The sequence below is a fragment of the Peromyscus leucopus genome, chromosome 3 (genome assembly GCF_004664715.2).
Source record: "Peromyscus leucopus breed LL Stock chromosome 3, UCI_PerLeu_2.1, whole genome shotgun sequence".
In the NCBI taxonomy this organism is placed as follows: Eukaryota; Metazoa; Chordata; class Mammalia; order Rodentia; family Cricetidae; genus Peromyscus; species Peromyscus leucopus.
Genome location: NC_051065.1, coordinates 152,962,024 through 152,979,236, shown reverse-complemented (window position 1 = coordinate 152,979,236; position 17,213 = coordinate 152,962,024).

Below are 17,213 nucleotides of genomic sequence, written 5' to 3'. Positions count from 1 at the left end.
GTTTTTCATATTCCTTTTAAATCCTAAATAGCCTTCTCTAAACTGTCCATTGGAGGGTGGGATGGGGAGCTGAAGGTATAATGGACATGGAGATCTGTTGTGTTTAATACAAAAATGTACATCAGTTTATGGCCACACCACAGGAAGTGCTTCTCCATATACTGCTGTGGGAGGAAGTTCAGTCAGCCCCTCCTCAGGCAACTCTTCAGGAATGTAAATAATGTTTTCACACAGTGAAGTTATTTTTGGGGGGATACTTCCATAGTAAAAACAAGGGAGAAATCCCCGAAACGACATATCCAGAGTAGTTGGGAGAGTAAAGCTAGCATTGAATGCTACTGAGAACAGGTGATCCGGCAGAAGTTCTGAGGCAGAACTGGAGAAAGCTGGTACATGAGGAACATGTGGCAGCCCATCAGCAGAGGCTGCAGAACATCTTGTTAAAGACTTGATAAGTTAAAACTTGCTAATGGAGAAAGTACTGGAGCCTGCCTGTGTTAAACAGGTCTAATTTTCAGGACAGTGCTAAAACACGAGGGACCGTTTACTTAAAGACCACAGCAGTCATGAGAACAAGAGGACATCAGCAAGTGAGAGCTCATCAAAAACTTCCAGGCTGGAAGATGGGTGGGTGGGCACTGGGCCAGTACAGAAGTGGGTTCAGTTTATGCAACTCACACAGAAGATAAGGAAAAGAAAGATCTATTGGGTTTCAGGCCAAGAATCTTTCAGGCCAAAGATCTATTTGGTTTTCAGGCTTAATAAAATGAAGGATGGGAATGAGGCATGATGGGAAAGCCATGACACCAATGACCCCTTGTGGAACATTCCCTTCATCCCGTGAATGCATGTCCTCTTCTGTAGCCAGGTTGTAGTTCTGCATTTTCTCTGTTGTCCACTTGTTATTCCATTCATTTTAAGCTCCTGCCTTTATCTCCTCCTCTCTGCTGTGTGTTAATCTGCCTTCTCTTTGGAGATGGGCTGTGCAGCCCAGGCTGCCCTTGAGATTATGACCTTTCTACCTGCCGTCATCACACCTGGCTTTTTCTAGTTTCTCTAGGAGGAACTGCTATGTATAGCCAGCTAGAACTCACCCTCCAGTAAATATGGGATGTTTCTCTGGCTTTGGGGAGCCAACTCCCCAAAAGTAGAGCAGCTCTCTAGCTCTGCTTTACCTAAAATTCCAAAGTTACAAATCCTAGACACATTAAGGGGAAAAGGGGAATTTTGCTATCAAGTTCACAACTTAGATAACAATTTTCTGTTAATGGCACATACTAACAAATCACTCAAGATATCTCTACTAGCTATCTCTTAAAAAAAAAAAAAAGTTGGTTGCCAGGTGGTGGTGCACTCAAGAGGCAGAGGCAGGTGGATCTCTGTGAGTTTGAGACCAGCCTTGTCTACAAAGTAAGTTCCAGCACAGCCAGGACTACACACAGAGAAACGCTGTCTCGAAAAACCAAAAAGTTGGTGCTGGATAGATGGCTCAGCAGTTAAGAGCACCTGTTGCTCTTGCAAAAGACCCAAGTTCAGTTCCCAGCACCCACAAGGTGGCTCACAACCATCTGTGACACCAGTTACAGGGAATCCAATGCCATGTTCTGATCTCCATGGGCACCAAGAATACACATACATACATGCAGCAAAGCACATAAAATGAATAAATCTAATAAAAATTAATACATTTGTTTATTTTGTATGCATTCAAGCATTCAAGTGCTTTCAATAAAAAGGAAGGGGCTGGAGAGATGCCTCAGAGGTTAAGAGGTCTTCCAGAGGACCCTGGTTCAATTCCCAGCACCCACACGGCAACTCATAAGTGTCTATAACTCCAGTTCCAGGAGATCTGATGCTCTCTTCCTGGCTTTATGGGTACCAGGCATGCACATAGTGCACTTACATGCATGCAAGCAAATCAGCCATACACAAAATAAGAGGTTTGGGGATGAGCTCAGTTTTTAGTGTTTCTGTGTATGCACTAGGCCCAGGGTTTGGCCACCAGCATGAAAGTGGAAGAGAAGCAAGGAAAGCATGTGAATTCTAGGTGAGATGGCAGACCAGAAGCTGCCTCTGTGACCTGGCGAAGGAGACAGGATGAAGGGGGAGAAGAGATTATTACAAAGAGAAACCTAAGGAAACGGACAAAGGAGTGACATGACAAGCAAAAAAGACCGTTCACGTGCAGGTTTTGATAAGCTAGTGATTCCACTGAGGGGCAGGCCAGGGATAGCAGGCCCATTTTGTCAACGTCTGTGACTTGGAGGACAGTGGCCAGGCACCACCTGGAAAAGGAACCCATTGTTTAAAACTGGGCTATTATCGAGTCCAGAAAAAAAAAATAAACACACAAGTGTGGGAGCCTGATTTAACCTTCCACATTAAGCAGCACTCAGTTCAAAGAGAGACTCTGACTTAAAAAATAAGTGAAAACCAATAAAGCCGGGCGGTGGTGGCGCACGCCTTTAATCCCAGCACTCGGGAGGCAGAGCCAGGCGGATCTCTGTGAGTTCGAGGCCAGCCTGGGCTACCAAGTGAGCTCCAGGAAAGGCGCAAAGCTACGCAGAGAAACCCTGTCTCGAAAAACCAAAAAAAAAAAAAAAAAAAAAAAAAAAAAAAGAAAACCAATAAAGATATCCAACACCAACTGCAGTCTCCACATGCACTCACACACACTTGTATGCACATACATGAACACATACATACACACAATTAAATTAAATAATAATGTTAGAGGTGTCACTATACCTGATTTGGAGTTATACTACAGAGCAAAATAAATAAAAGTAACATGGGGTAGGACAGTGGTGGTGCACACCTTTAGTCCCAGCACTTGGGAGGCAGAAGTAGGTGGATCTCTGAGTTCGAGGCCAGCCTGGTCTACAAAGTGAGTTCCAGGACAGCAAGGACTAAACAGAAAAACCCTGTATTGAAAAAAACAAAAACAAAGCAAAAAAAAAAAAAAAAAAAAAAAAAAAAAAAAAAAAAAACGAACAAAAAGTAATATGGTACTGATACCAAAGCAGACATGTAGATCAATGGAATAAAAGAGAGAATCCACTTATCAGCCCACACAGCTACATATGCCTGGTTTTGGTTTTTTTTTTTTTTTTCTTTTTCGTTTTTTTTTTTTTTAAAAGACCCAAAAAAATACTCACTAAAGAAAAGACATGTCTTCAACAAACAGTACAGGGAAACCAGAATCCAATGTTTCACCCTACCCAAAAGCCAACTCCAAGAAAGCCATAGACCTTAACTGTGGATAAGGTAAGAACAAAACACTACAAGGGGCTTTCATTTCTAGATGTTACTATTTACTGCAAAACTCCTCTAATAAAAAGAAACATAGGCCAGGGGTCAGAGGCAGGAGGATTGCCAGGCTCAAGAGCAGCTTGGTTTACATAGCAAGTTCCAGGTACCAAGCAGGACCATACAATGAGACAGTCAGAGAAGGGGAGGGGACAGAAGAGGGGAGGGGAAGGAGATTGAAGGGAGGGAAAGGGAAGGGAGAAGAAAGGCTGGAGGGAAGAGGGGAGGGGAAGAGGAGAGAATCATCAGGGGAAAAGAGCAAGTCCCGAAGCAGATTCAAATGTTTAGAAAGATTATCTCCATATATGGTAAAGTCACAGTTTTAAAAGGATAAGAAACAGGAGGTGGTGGTGCATGCCTTTGATCCCCAACATTTGGGAGGCAGAGGTAGGCAGATTTCTGTGGGTTTGAGACCAGCTTGGTCTACAGAGTAAAGTTCCAGAACAGCCAGGTGAGAGAGAAACCTTGTCTCCAAAAAAAAAAAAAAAAACAAGCAAAAAAGAAAGATAAGAAAGGACAACTTATTCAATAAGGTTGACATAATGTTATTTGTAAAAAATTTAAGGCCAGGCATGAAGGTGAATATCTTTAATTTTTTTCTTTTTCTTTCTTTGTAGCAGGAATCTTAAAAGTACTTATTAATAAAATCAAACCCGAGGCCAGTTATCGGGGTCAATGCTGGTAGATCAAAGAGACAGAACAAGCCACAGCTATCTCACCTTGCCAGTTCCTCAGCTGGTCCTGTTTCCTCAGACTGGAAGCTTCTGTGTCCTCATCCCAATAGCTCTCAGCTGAACTGCTGCTTAAAAGCCTGAATGCTTAATCAGTCACATGCTTAACCAGCCAAATGCCTCTAGTTTCTGGTCCTCAAGCCTTATATACCTTTCTGCTTTCTACCATCACTCCCTAGGATTAAAGGCTTGCTTCCTGGGATTAAAGGAATGTGAGTCACCATGCCTGGCTGTTTCCAATGTGGCCTTGAACTCACAGAGATCCCAGATGGATTTCTGCCTCTGGAGTGCTAGGATTAAAGGCGTGTGCTATCACTGCCTAACTAGTGGCTTTTCTGTTCTCTGACCCCAGATAAGTTTATCAAGGTACACAATATTTTGGGGAACACAATACCACCACATCTCCTCTCTTTTTGTCTAAAATTAAAGAAAGCTTATAACTAATACAAGAAAAACTATCTAATAAGTATATACAATATATACAGACAAAAATTACATTAATGATGTCTAGTCCATTTACATTTGACAGATTCAGATAAAAACTCCATTATATATATTAACAATGTCCAGTCCAGTAACATCTGATAAACTCAGACCAAAAAATTTTCATTACTTATCTTATTTAAAACAAGTAGTTCCTTTTTAAAAGTAGATTCCATAATCTCCCTTATCTTATCATATCCATATTCTCTTTTTTCTTTTCATAATACATTCAGTAGTCTACCTTTTGTCATTTTTATATCTTCCCCTTTTTCTTCAGTGCAGATTCAATGATCTACCTATTTATCCTATTATTTCTTTACCTTTTTTCTCAGAGTAGATTCAATGATCTATCTCATATCTTATTCTCTTTTTCTTTTTGCTTTCTAGGGGTGAAGATATCTTTAGGGAATCTTGAAAAGAAACTTTTTGGGTTAATTGTCAAGTCCTGTATCATTTGTCCAGTCTCTGCATAAAAGGAAAGTTCAGGGCTTGTTTCAAGTCCTTGTTCGAGTAGTCTGTCAGGCTGGATCATCTCAGCTAGCCATCTCAAAATTGTCCTAAGCAGTTTGTAGTCCAAAGCAGATCTTTCAGCTTAATGGCTTTATCATAGTCCTTTTGAAGATTTCAAAGTTGCTGTTAGGTGTGGTCATGGTTCCATGCAGATTTTTTTTTTTTTTGTGCCTCCTCTGTGGTTTGGAGCAATCAGTCTGATAAATGTCTGTCTCTCGGAACCATGAACATTCTTCCCTAGAACAGAAAATCTTCACAACAATTTCTCCCCACCAAAATTTGTCTTGCCAAAATTTTCCAAACTGACCTTTGCCGATGCTTTCTTGTAACACGATGGTCCTGGCAATTCTTCTCTGAACCAGCAGCAGTAAACCCTTCGTCCCTGGTAGCAGCATCACCGCAGTCACCTACACGATGAGAAGGAGCTGGCAACGTGGAGCAGTAGCCACTGCTTCCATGGTCCCACCACTGTTTGTGGTTCATTCTGGGCCAAAGCTTCTCCCAAGCCTCCTAGGCCGGCCTCAAACTAGGGATCCTCCTGCCTGTCTCCTTCAGCAAATCCTACCGGTGTGCGCCACCACCACCGCCTGAGTGTAGCTTGGGCCCCCAGGCAAACAGCTTTTTCATGAATTCGTAACACGAACGTTGGGCACCAGATGTAGCAGGAACCTTAAAAGTACTTATTAATAAAATCAAACCTGAGGCCAGTTATGTGCTTAATCAGCCACATGCTTAACCAGCCAAATGCTTAACCAGCCAAATGCCTCTAGTTTCTGGTCCTCAAGCCTTATATACCTTTCTGCTGTCTGCCATCACTCCCTGGGATTAAAGGCTTGCTTCCTGGGATTAAAGGCGTGAGTCACCATGCCTGGCTGTTTCCAATGTGGCCTTGAACTCACAGAGATCCCAGATGGATTTCTGCCTCTGGAATGCTAGGATTAAAGGCATGTGCTATCACTGCCTAACTAGTGGCTTTTCTGTTCTCTGACCCCAAATAAGTTTATTAAGGTACACGATATTTTGGGGAACACAATACCACCACATTTCTTTCTTTCTTTTTTTTTTTCTCGAGACAGGGTTTCTCTGTGTAGCTTTACGCCTTTCCTGGAACTCACTCAGTAGCCCAGGCTGGCCTCAAACTCATAGAGATCCACCTGGCTCTGTCTCCTGAGTGTTGGAATTAAAGGCGTGTGCCACCACTGCCCAGCTTATTTTTTCTTTTTTTTTTTAAAGTGGTTCATTTATTTTTATTTTATGTGCATTGGTGTTTTGCCTGCATGTCTGTGTGTCTGTGTGAGGGTATCAGATCCCAATCCCCTGGAATTAGAGTTACAGACAGTTGTGAGCTGCCATGTGGGTCCTAGGAATTGAACCTGGGTCCTCTGGAAGAACACCCAGTGTTCTTAATCACTGAGCTATCTCTTGAGCCCTGATGGTAAATACCTTTTATCCCGGCAGAGGCAGGCAGATCCCTGTGAGTTTGAGAAGGTCTGGTTACATAGTGAGCACCTAGCCAGTTAGAAGTACATAGTGAGACCCTTCCTGTAAGAAAAATCCCACAAGGACCGACAGCTGCTCTTCTGAGAAGTCAGAGCAGTGTGAACAGCCATAAGCTAGAGCCAGCAGGAAAGGTCTCACACTAGAGCTGTGGGGGCCCCAAAACAGCTTGACCACACAGCTGCCATGACAGGCTTAGAGGCCCAGACACAGCTTCCGGCAGGCAACACCTGGACCCAGGAAAAGCCATAAGCTGACCCCACCCAGTAGGGCCTGCATCTAAGAGAATATACCTGACATTCCAAACATTCCCTATACCCCTAGACAAATGTCAGTCAATCAGGGTCCTGAACCCTGGAAATACTCTTACCTCAACCTCTACTATGATAAAAAAAAAAAAAAAAAAAAAAAAAAAAAAAAAAAAAAACCCACCCCACCTGAGCTCAGGGCTCTCTGCTCTCACAGCTGCATCAGACAGACAGACAGACCAAGCCCCGGAGCTTGAAAATAAAGGCTCTTTGCTTTTACATACGGGACTCGGTCTCCGTGGTGGTCTTTTAGGGGTTCCCTCGATCTGGGCATAACAGAGCAAGGCCTTGAGCTTTTAGGCCTTCTGCCACAGTCTTCCAAGTGGCCAGGATGACAGACACACACCACCACACCCTCGTAGCCTTTCGCTTTCTGCTATACTCACGAAGGAGCAAATCGTATTTGTAACACAGACTGTAAAGCTCCTAGCAGTACAGAGTTGGTAGATGAACATGGATGCATTGCCACACGGAGACACTAACTGGAACTGCCCATGTCTTAGGAGAAATGGCACCGGGGTTAGAGCCCTGGCGAACATTTGAGTCTCGCAGAAGTGCTTGCAGAAAGGCCTGGGCCTGTATCACCCAGACAATGAGGACAAAGAAGAGGTGGAGCCAGCCACCGGTGAGATGACTCACTGGGTAAACCTGCCACCAAATCTGACAACTTGAATTCAAGTTCAATCTCCCCAACCCACGTGGTGGAAGGAGAGAATGGATTTCTACAAGATGTCCTCTAGCTGATAAGATAATTCTGAGGTTTCTGTTAGACGAGAAAAAGGAGCAGACTTAGGGTGGGGACAGGGGACCAAGACAAGGATTGAACACACAGTTTGGGTCTTCTGAACATTCAAGTGAATATGCAGAGAGAATGGATGCATGCATCCCACATGTGGGAAAAGAGCATCATTAGATTATCAAGAAAGATCTGGCAGGCTGGGGAAATGGGTCAATGGTTAAGAGCACTGACTGCTCTTCCAGAGGACCTGGGTTCAATTCCCAGCACCCACATGGCAGCTCACAGCTGTCTGTGACTCCAGTTTCAGGGGATCTGACACCCTCACACCAATGCACATAAAATAAAAGTTAAATATTTTTTTTTTTTAAAGAGCCAGGCGGTGGTGGCGCACACCTTTAATCCCAGCACTTGTAGGCAGAGCCAAGCAGATCTCTGTGAGTTCGAGGCCAGCCTGGTCTACAGAGCTAGATCCAGGAGAGGCACCAAAAACTACACAGAGAAACCCTGTCTCAGGAAAATAATAATAATAATAATAATAATAATAATAATAATAATAGAATAAAGAGTGGAGAGATGGCCCAGCAGGTAAAGGCCTTGCCACCAAACCTGAGTTTGATCTTCAGAACCTGAATGGCAGAATGGAGGCAGGACAGGCTTCACAGAGAAATTCTGTCTGATATAAACAAAAGAAGCCAGCATCCCTCAGGAACTTGTGAAATGGTTTTCTGTTCCCAAAGGTAGTCCCTCCCCTCCCAGTTATTCATCCTGCTCACAATCTGCTTAACATGTCTACTCCTCTCTCTTGCTGTTTCTACTGCGCTCTCCTGCTTCCCTAGCCATGTCCAGGCTGTTTTTTTTTTCCTCTCAGTTCTCCAGATGCCTCTGAATATTTTCTCTCTCTTGCCCATAATAAAACCTTACCCTTAGTGGAGTGGTCATGTCAGTAGTTCTTTCCTGCACCCCCCTGGAATACACATAGCAACATCCTATCTCAAAAAATAAAATCTAGAGCCGGCCACCTTTAATCCCAACACTCAGGAGGCAGAGGCAGGCGGATCTCTGTGAGTGCGAGACCAGCCTGGGCTACAGAGCAAGATCCAGGAAAGGCACAAGGCTACACAGAGAAACCCTGTCTCAAAAAAAAAAAAAAGGAAAGGAAAGAAAAGAAAAATAATATCTAGGGGATGGTGAAATGGCTTAGTACTTAAGAACACTAGTTGTTCTGGCAGAGAACTCAGATTCAGCTCCCAGTATCCACATCGTAGCTCCCAATCTAGGAGATTGGCAAAACATTCATATACATAAAACAAATCTTTTTAAAAAATCTAAAATAATCTGCACATAAAATTATTAGAACTAAGGCCGGGCGGTGGTGGCGCACGCCTTTAATCCCAGCACTTGGGAGGCAGAGGCAGGCGGATCTCTGTGAGTTCGAGGCCAGCCTGGGCTACCAAGTGAGTTCCAGGAAAGGCGCAAAGCTACATAGAGAAACCCTGTCTCGAAAAACCAAAAAAAAAAAAAAAAAAAAAAAAAAAAAAAAAATTATTAGAACTAATCAAGTGTTGCGAACAGGCAAAAGCAACCATCCTATGTACTGCCATTTTGACTTAAGACCCCATTTTACCTGTAGGATGAAACAAAGTTCATGTTCCCAAGCCCTAGGGAAGCGGGGGAACTTTCCAATAGGTGACCCACCTCCTTTAGTTCCCTAAACACATTATAGCTGTTCCTAACAACAGTAAGAACAAGTGAATCTGACTGGCTGGACTGAAAACCTTACACTCTGTGTCAGTTGACAATGATGGACACAAAGGGAAAACTCCCTAATCTTTGAGGCCTGTTTGGTGGGAAATGCAGCGGCGACTTGGCACAGATGTTTGTGGGGTTTGTGCTTAAACACTTGCTGAAAGGAACATTCAAGGACAGTCAGCTCCCGAGTCTGTACCGTGCTCCCTAAGCAATCAGTTTCTTTCTTTCTTTTTTTTTAAAATTACACTCATGATATTCATTAATTACACTTATATTAATTATATTTGTGGTATTCATTTATTACATTTGCAGTATTCATTCGATAATTATGATATTCATTAATTACATAATTGTATTGATTTATTACATTCGTGATATTATGTCCTGATACTATTGTCCATTTGTGGAAGTCAGCTCCTGAGTCTGTACCCTGTTCCCTGATCAATCAGTTTCTACAATGCTACAAAGTAAATCTTGCTTTACAAAACCTCTGTGTCTGCTTGGGTTGGTTGGGAGTCTCCCACCCACAACGGTAAGGTCACCAGATATTGAGTAGTTCAATATTCAATAACTAACTGAATTATTATATACCAGTAATACTCAAATACAAACAAATTTTTATGCCAAAACAGGAAACATCACCATAAAAGATGATCAATGTTGCTGAGAAAAATTAAATGAGACTAAGTGAAGCGCATGGTGGCTCAAGCCTTTGATCCCAGCATTCAGAAGGCAGAGGAACAAGAATCTCTGTGAGTTCAAGGCCAGCCTGGTCTACATAGTGAGCTCCAGCAGAGCCAGGACTATGTTGAGAGACACTGTCTCAAAAAAAAAAAAAAAAGAAGATAAATGTCATGTTTATAAATTGTAAAGTTAATATTAATGTAACCATTCTCCTAAATCAATCTATAGATTTAAAGAATACCAAATTCCATCAAGTTTGAGGATAGAAATGAGAAGGTAAATGACAATATAATTGTAAAGTTTACACAAAATAAAAAGTTAAGCTGGCATGGTGGCCCATATCTTAATACCCAACACTTGGGAGGCAAAGGCAGGCAGTTCTCTGTGAGTTTGAGCCCAGCCTGGCAATTTTAAAGAAAAAAGGCAAAGAATTAATACCTACAGAAATGCACATTTGTTTATTAATGTATTTATTTAGTTAGTTGGTATTTATTTGTTCAGTTGGTATTTTGAGACGAGACAGGGTTTCTCTGTGTAATCCTGGCTGCCCTGGAACTCATTCTGTAGACCAGGCTGGCCTTGAACTCAAATCTGCCGGTTTCTATCTCCCAAGTGCTGGGATTAAAGGCACGTGTAACCACTCCTGGCTGATATGCACATTTTTTAATGGTTACAGTAAGAGTATGTGGAATGGGCACAAGGCTAGCTAGACAGAGACATCTGCAATCCAAAAGGAGATATATACACATGACATCTCCCCCCCACCTTTGGTTTTTTTGATACAGGGTTTTTCTCTGTGTAGCTTTGGAGCCTTTCCTGGAACTCACTCTGTAGCCCAGGCTGGCCTCGAACTCAGGGAAATCCACCTGGCTCTGCCTCCCGAGTGCTGGGATTAAAGGCGTGCGCCACCGCTGCCGGGCGCACGAGTCATGTTCGCATCAACCTTGGGGTGGAACAGAGGCACAGTGTGAAGGATCGCGGGTTCTCCACACAACCCTAGTGGCTTCTCAGCTGGGCCAGCCAGGCATCCATACACCTCCTCTCCTGGTTCTGGGAACTAGGATCGGATTTTCCGGTCCAGTAACTTGAATGGACCACTTCCGGGCGCCGCTCTATGAACTTCCGATATCCCGTTCTGTCGGGCAAGCTCGCACCAGGCCCGGCGTCCTCCATTATGAAGTATGAGCCAAATGCCCAGAGACAGCACAATGCGAAAAGTACAAGCGCCTTAAGATGGAGAAGCCCACACGGCAGCCGCAAGGGGCGTGGTGCGGCTTCCTGTACCTTCCGACGAGCGCATGCGCCCTTGGCTGCTGGTTGCGCGACCCTCCGGTCGCGCCCTTTCCTCGGCGCCAAATTGCGCTCCCGCGCTGTGGCCGGACCTGTACTGCGCGTGCGCAAGAGCATCGTCCTCCCTCCCCCACCCCCTTCTGCGTCCCCACGCTGCGCGCCAGGGGGCGAGCTGTGCCCTCAGCCGCCGGGGCTCGCAACTCTGCGCGTGCGCAAAGGCCGCCGCGCGCCCGAGTCCGGGTACGCGTGTGGCCCCGGGGAGGAAAAGCCTAGCGACAGCCGGGTGCTCACCGGAGCGGAGCCACGTGGCGCCGGAGGTCGCGGCGGAGGCAGTGATGGTATTAGCATGGCATGACATGCCGGCCTCGCAGAACTGTCCACCAGAACGTGTATTTTAAAACTTAGCAGCCCAACATGGCAAAGTGGCTAGCTGGAGAGCTCGCTCAGCACCAGGGAGGCACGGGGTGCCGTCCCCGGCACCGCAGACTAAAAGCATGGAGAAAATGACTCAGCCTCCTCTCCCTTAGGTGACTTTTACAAAAACAGGGTTTGAGGTGCGGATCGGTTAAAAAACTTCGGAGAGCGCATGCGTGTCCAGGCTCTCTCCTTTTCCCTGGTTGGACCCGGGAAGGCAGGATGAGTCATTCGGCCAGGATTGTCGCTTTTTCAGCGTCTGCTCAAACTGCTAAGGATCGGATCCGGAAATGTAGGCTGAGCACGAGTGCGCAGTTTTTGTCCCTTCAGACTGGCGCGTACTAGTACATTTTTTAAAAAAATGTACATTTAAAAAAAATTAACCTTCAGAAAACAAAACAAAAAATTAAAGGGCATAACTGTTTCCAGCAAACGCTATGAACATTTTTTTTGACCTGGGCTAGGAGCAGAGCTTAGTTGAGGAGAGTACTTGCCAAGTATGTGCAAGACCCAGAGACGGATTCCAGAACGGCCCAAAAATTATTAATGAATATTAGGAATTTAAAAAATAACTGGGTATTAAAATAGCAACACAAATTAGCAAATCACCCACGAGAATCTCAGAGCAGCCATAAAGCCTTTATAAAAGGCTGAAGGATGAAATAAAAATTTTTTGTGCTAGAGCAAAGAGGTGCTGTATAGTAATAACAATTTGATACTCACTGGTTTTGAATTGTAATACGAGATCAGCCCTACATAGAGAGGCTGTCTCAAAAATAAAAAATAAAGCCCAAAATATTTAGAAACTGAATAATTGAAACTTCGGGAGTAACATAAAACTTTTAAATATTCACATTATTTGGATTTGCACAATTCCAACTCCTGTCTATGACAGGACGGCAGTTGACATGCAGGAAGTTCTGGTTGGTTATCACGTTTTAGTTAGACAGCCCCAATGTAAAAACATGACCCAGATCCCTGGTTACTGGAGTACATTCACTGTGAGTATCCACTGGTGCTATGTCTGCAAACATTTGTGCTAATCACAGATGAGCAAAGACAGGCACACCACTTCTTTCAATGTTGGTGGTCATTGTAAATGTATTATTGAATTCACACGGAGATGGAAACACATGGTCTTGTGAACTGACAACTGCAGAACTCTTGATGTAATGACCTTGTCTGAACCTGGGCACTGAAACCATAGCATAGCTTCTAGCACCATAAACTTGTGTCCAAATGATTACTCTAGGTCCCCTTTATTTAAAATGCCAGCCATAAAGTTGGCTTAAAGCTTAAAGTTTACACCTTTAATCCCAGCACTCAAGAGATGGATCAGTTCGTACAGTATTTGCTCTGTAAGCATGAAGTCCTGAGTTAGAATCCTCAGCACCCACAAACAAAGATGAACACTGTGAGATGCGCCTGTAATCTCATTGTGGATTAGCAGGTGGGGGAGGGGGTACCTGGAGGCTTGCTGGACAGCTAACTGAGCCAAATTAACTCCAGGGTTCCTGCAAGACTGTGTCAATAGTGAAGAGTGACTGGTGTCCTGCACACACATACCAGGCCTGAGATGTTGCTTAGAAAGGTCTACTTGCAAGGGCAGCCCTTAACTGGCCTTTGAGAACTTACATAGTATATGGGTGTCCTAACTGATATAAAAGTCACCCTAAGGGCTAGGCAGTAGTGGCATACACCTCTAATCCCAGCACTCTGTAGGCAGAGCCAGGCAGATTTCTGTGAGTTCGAGGCCAGCCTGGTCTACAGAGTGAGATCCAGGAGAGGCACCAAAACTACACAGAGAAACCCAGTCTCAAAAAAAACAAAAACAAAAACAAAAATTCACCCTAGCCTCGTGGTGGTGGCACACACCTTTAATCCCAGCACTAGGGAGGCAGAGGCAGGTAGGTCTCTGTGAGTTTGAGGCCCGCCTGGGCTACAAAATGAGTTCCAGGAAAGGTGTAAAGCTACACAGAGAAAAATCAGAAAAAAAAAAAAAAAAAAAAAAAAAAAAAAACACAGAGAAACAATAACAAAAAGTTCACCCTATGAAAGTGCTCCAGTTCGCATACATTAAACAAACAATGTGCTTTATGCTGAGTAGTTGGTGCTTTGGCTTCCTCCTTTTGGTATGATAAAATATTCTGACAAGGGCCTAGAGAGATGGGTTAGTGGTTAAGAGCACTGACTGCTCTTCCAGAGGACCCAGGTTCAATTCCCAGCACCCACATGGCAGCTTACAACTGTCTGTAACTACAGTTTCAGTGGACCAGCCACCCATAAAATAAAAATACCATAATACCAATAATAATAATAATAATTCTGACAAAAGCAAGTTGAAGAAGAAGGCTTTTGCTGCTGTTGTTTTTGTTTTGTATTTCTAGCTCACAATTCCAGGTTACCCATAGTCCATTATATAGATCCAAATTGATTTGTACGAAGAAAGCCTGAGCTGAAGGGGTTCCATGTTCCTCAAAAACAGCTGCTTGGGAAAGTATTTCCCCAAGGTCTGCACACTAAAGTTGATGCCTGCAGCTGGCCATGGTAGCACACCCCGTTAATCCGGGCACTCGGGCCCCGGCTTAGGCCCTAGTATGGATGCTACTGTTGTTCTTTTACTAACTGCTCCTAATGTGCCCTCAAATTCCCTTCTACACATTTATGTTGATGCCACAGACTGCTGCTTTCAGCACTGGCCAGAGAAAATTCCTTTTGCTGTGAGCGGTAGTGTGTTGTGGGATATTTATTTAACTAGGTGAAGATGTTTATACTGCATTTGTTTAACTATGTAAAGAAGTGTCACATTTGTGTTAAATGAAATTAAGCTGGGCTCAGAGGGGTGGGTGAGCCACCAGCTGACAGGAAATCGCAGGGAGGAGTGCAGGGTGGGTTTTTTAGTTGGGGTGGAGGAGGAGAAGGGCTTCAGCTAAGAGAGAAGTTAGCCAGTCACTACTCTAACTCTCTGAGCTGGAAGGTTCACCCTAGCCTTTGAATGACAGAGGTTTAGTTAGAGCTTCCTTGAGCAGCAGCAACAGAGCCATTGTCTGGAGGAACAGAATTCCCCTCAGGCTATGTCCTTAGCAGCCCGGCTGCTAGTAGTTCAAAGTGCAGTCACTGTGACGGAGGTAAACAGCACCGGGGCCCATAGGCTCTAGCTGGTCAGTTTGCAGAGAGTGAGTGACTGTTGAATGGTCGTCCCTAAGAAGGGTATCCAAATCAACACCTTCCAAGGCTCAGAGAACATCCTGGAAGACGAAGTGGAAAGAACACAAGAACAAGCTGATGAGGAGTGATGTAGAACACTGTCTTCCAGGCACATCATGGCCATTGCCCTCCTAACCTCTCAGCGGCTGAGCTTACTTGAGTAAGACCTGCAAAAGACTGAGCCCATCAACATGCCCTCATGGAGGGGGAAGGGATCCTAAGGATTCACTTCCCTGAAGCTTAACAATTGGCACTTGCTGGAGAGAGAGACTTCTAGAAGCTCACACTTCCTATAGTAGTTAACATTGCTGGGGAAAGAGAGGGAGACATTTACTTGACTGAAAGAATCACTTAGGCACCTGTAAACAACCCCTCACTCAGGTTAAGTAACTCTCATTAAATTCCTTGGTTTGCTAGGAAAAAAAACAAAACATAAAAGCAAAAGGGGACTAGGTGGGCAGAGAAAAAGGATCCATGGGAGCGGGAGGTAGAGAACAATGGGACTGTGTGATCAAAATAATATTATAGACCTTTGTGAAAATCTCACAAGGAACCCATTATTACATGTAATTAATACATACTAATAAAGGAAAACTTCTTTAAAAAATTAAGGTTGGGGGGCAAGATGGTTTAGCAGGAAAAAGAGCCTGTTTCTGAGGCTGAGACCTGAATCAATCCCTGGGATCTGTACAGTGAAAGAAGAGTCAACTCTCAAAAGTTGTCCACTGAACCTCCACAGCACCCTAGAATGCACAGCATCAGATAGACATAGACACACACACACACACACACACACAAAAAAAAAAATATTTAAGGGGGAGTGCCCAGTGAGATAACTCAGTGGGCGAAAGCACATGCAGCCAAGCCTGAAGACCTAGGTTCAATCCCCGGGACCTACATGATGGAAGAAGAGAACTGACTCCCATAAGTTATCCTCTGACCTCTACATAAGCACAGACACAAGACCCTCATACACATTTTTTAAATTTTAAAATTTATTTATTTTAGCCGGGTGGTGGTAGCAGCGCATGCCTTTAATCCTAGCACTGGGGAGGCAGAGCCAGGCGGATCTCTGTGAGTTCGAGGCCAGCCTGGGCTACCAAGTGAGTTCGAGGAAAGGCGCAAAGCTATACAGAGAAACCCTGTCTTAAAAAACCAAAAACCAAAAAAAAAAAAAAAAAAAAATTATTTTACGTGTTTGAGCTTATTGTCTACATGTATGTGTGCACACAGCATGCACACCCGGTGCATGTGGAGGTCAGGGTGTTAAGATTCCTTTGAATTGAAGTTATGGATGGTTATTAACCACATGTGGGTGCTGGGACCTGAACTTTGGTCCTCTGCAAGAGCAACAAGTGCTTTTAACTGCCAAGCCATCTCTTGAGCCCCACAAAAAAATTTTTAAATACTTTTTTTTTCCCCAGAGACAGGGTTTTTCTGTGTATCCCTGGCTGTCCTGGAACTCACAGAAGTCCACCTGCCTCTGCCTCGCAAGTGTTATCATTAAAGGTGTATGCCACCACCACCTGGCTCACAAAAATTTTTTAAATTAAAACAAAAATATTTTTGAGATAGGATTTCTCTGTGTAGCCCTGGCTGTCCTGGAATTTGCTCTGTAGACCAGGCTGGCCTTGAACTCATAGATATCTGCTTGCCTCTGCCTCCCAAGTGCTGGGTTTAGAGGCCTGAACCATCTTGCATGGCCCTGAATTAAATTTTTTGTTTGTTTTTGGTTTTTTGTTTTTGTGTTTTGAAACAGGGTTTCTCGGTGTAGCTTTGGAGCCTGTTCTGGAACTCTGTAGACCAGGCTGGGCTCAAACTCACAGAGATCCACCTACCTCTGTCTCCCAAGTGTTGGGATTAAGGCATGCACCACCACCGCCTGGCCCAAATTAAAATATTTTTAAAGGGTATAACAGTTAAACTATTATATTTTAATTTTCATACTTAATGCTTTAAAAATCTTAAACTGGGCGGGGCAGTGGTTTCGCAAGCCTTTGATCCCAGCACTGGGAGGCTGAGGCAGGCAGGTCTCTGTGAGTTTGAGGCCAGCCTGGGCTACAGAATGAGTTCCAGGAAAGGGGCAAAGCTACACAGAGAAACCCTGTCTCAAAAAAAAAAAAAAAAAAAAAAAAATCTTAAACTTGAAGCTAGGCAGTGGTGTCGCAGGCTTTTAATCCCAGCACTCAGGAGGCATAAGCAGGCAGGTCTCTGTGAGTTCAAGGCCAGCCTGGTCTAGAGAGCAAGTTCCAGGACAGGCTTCAAAGCTATACAGAGAAACTCTATCTTGAA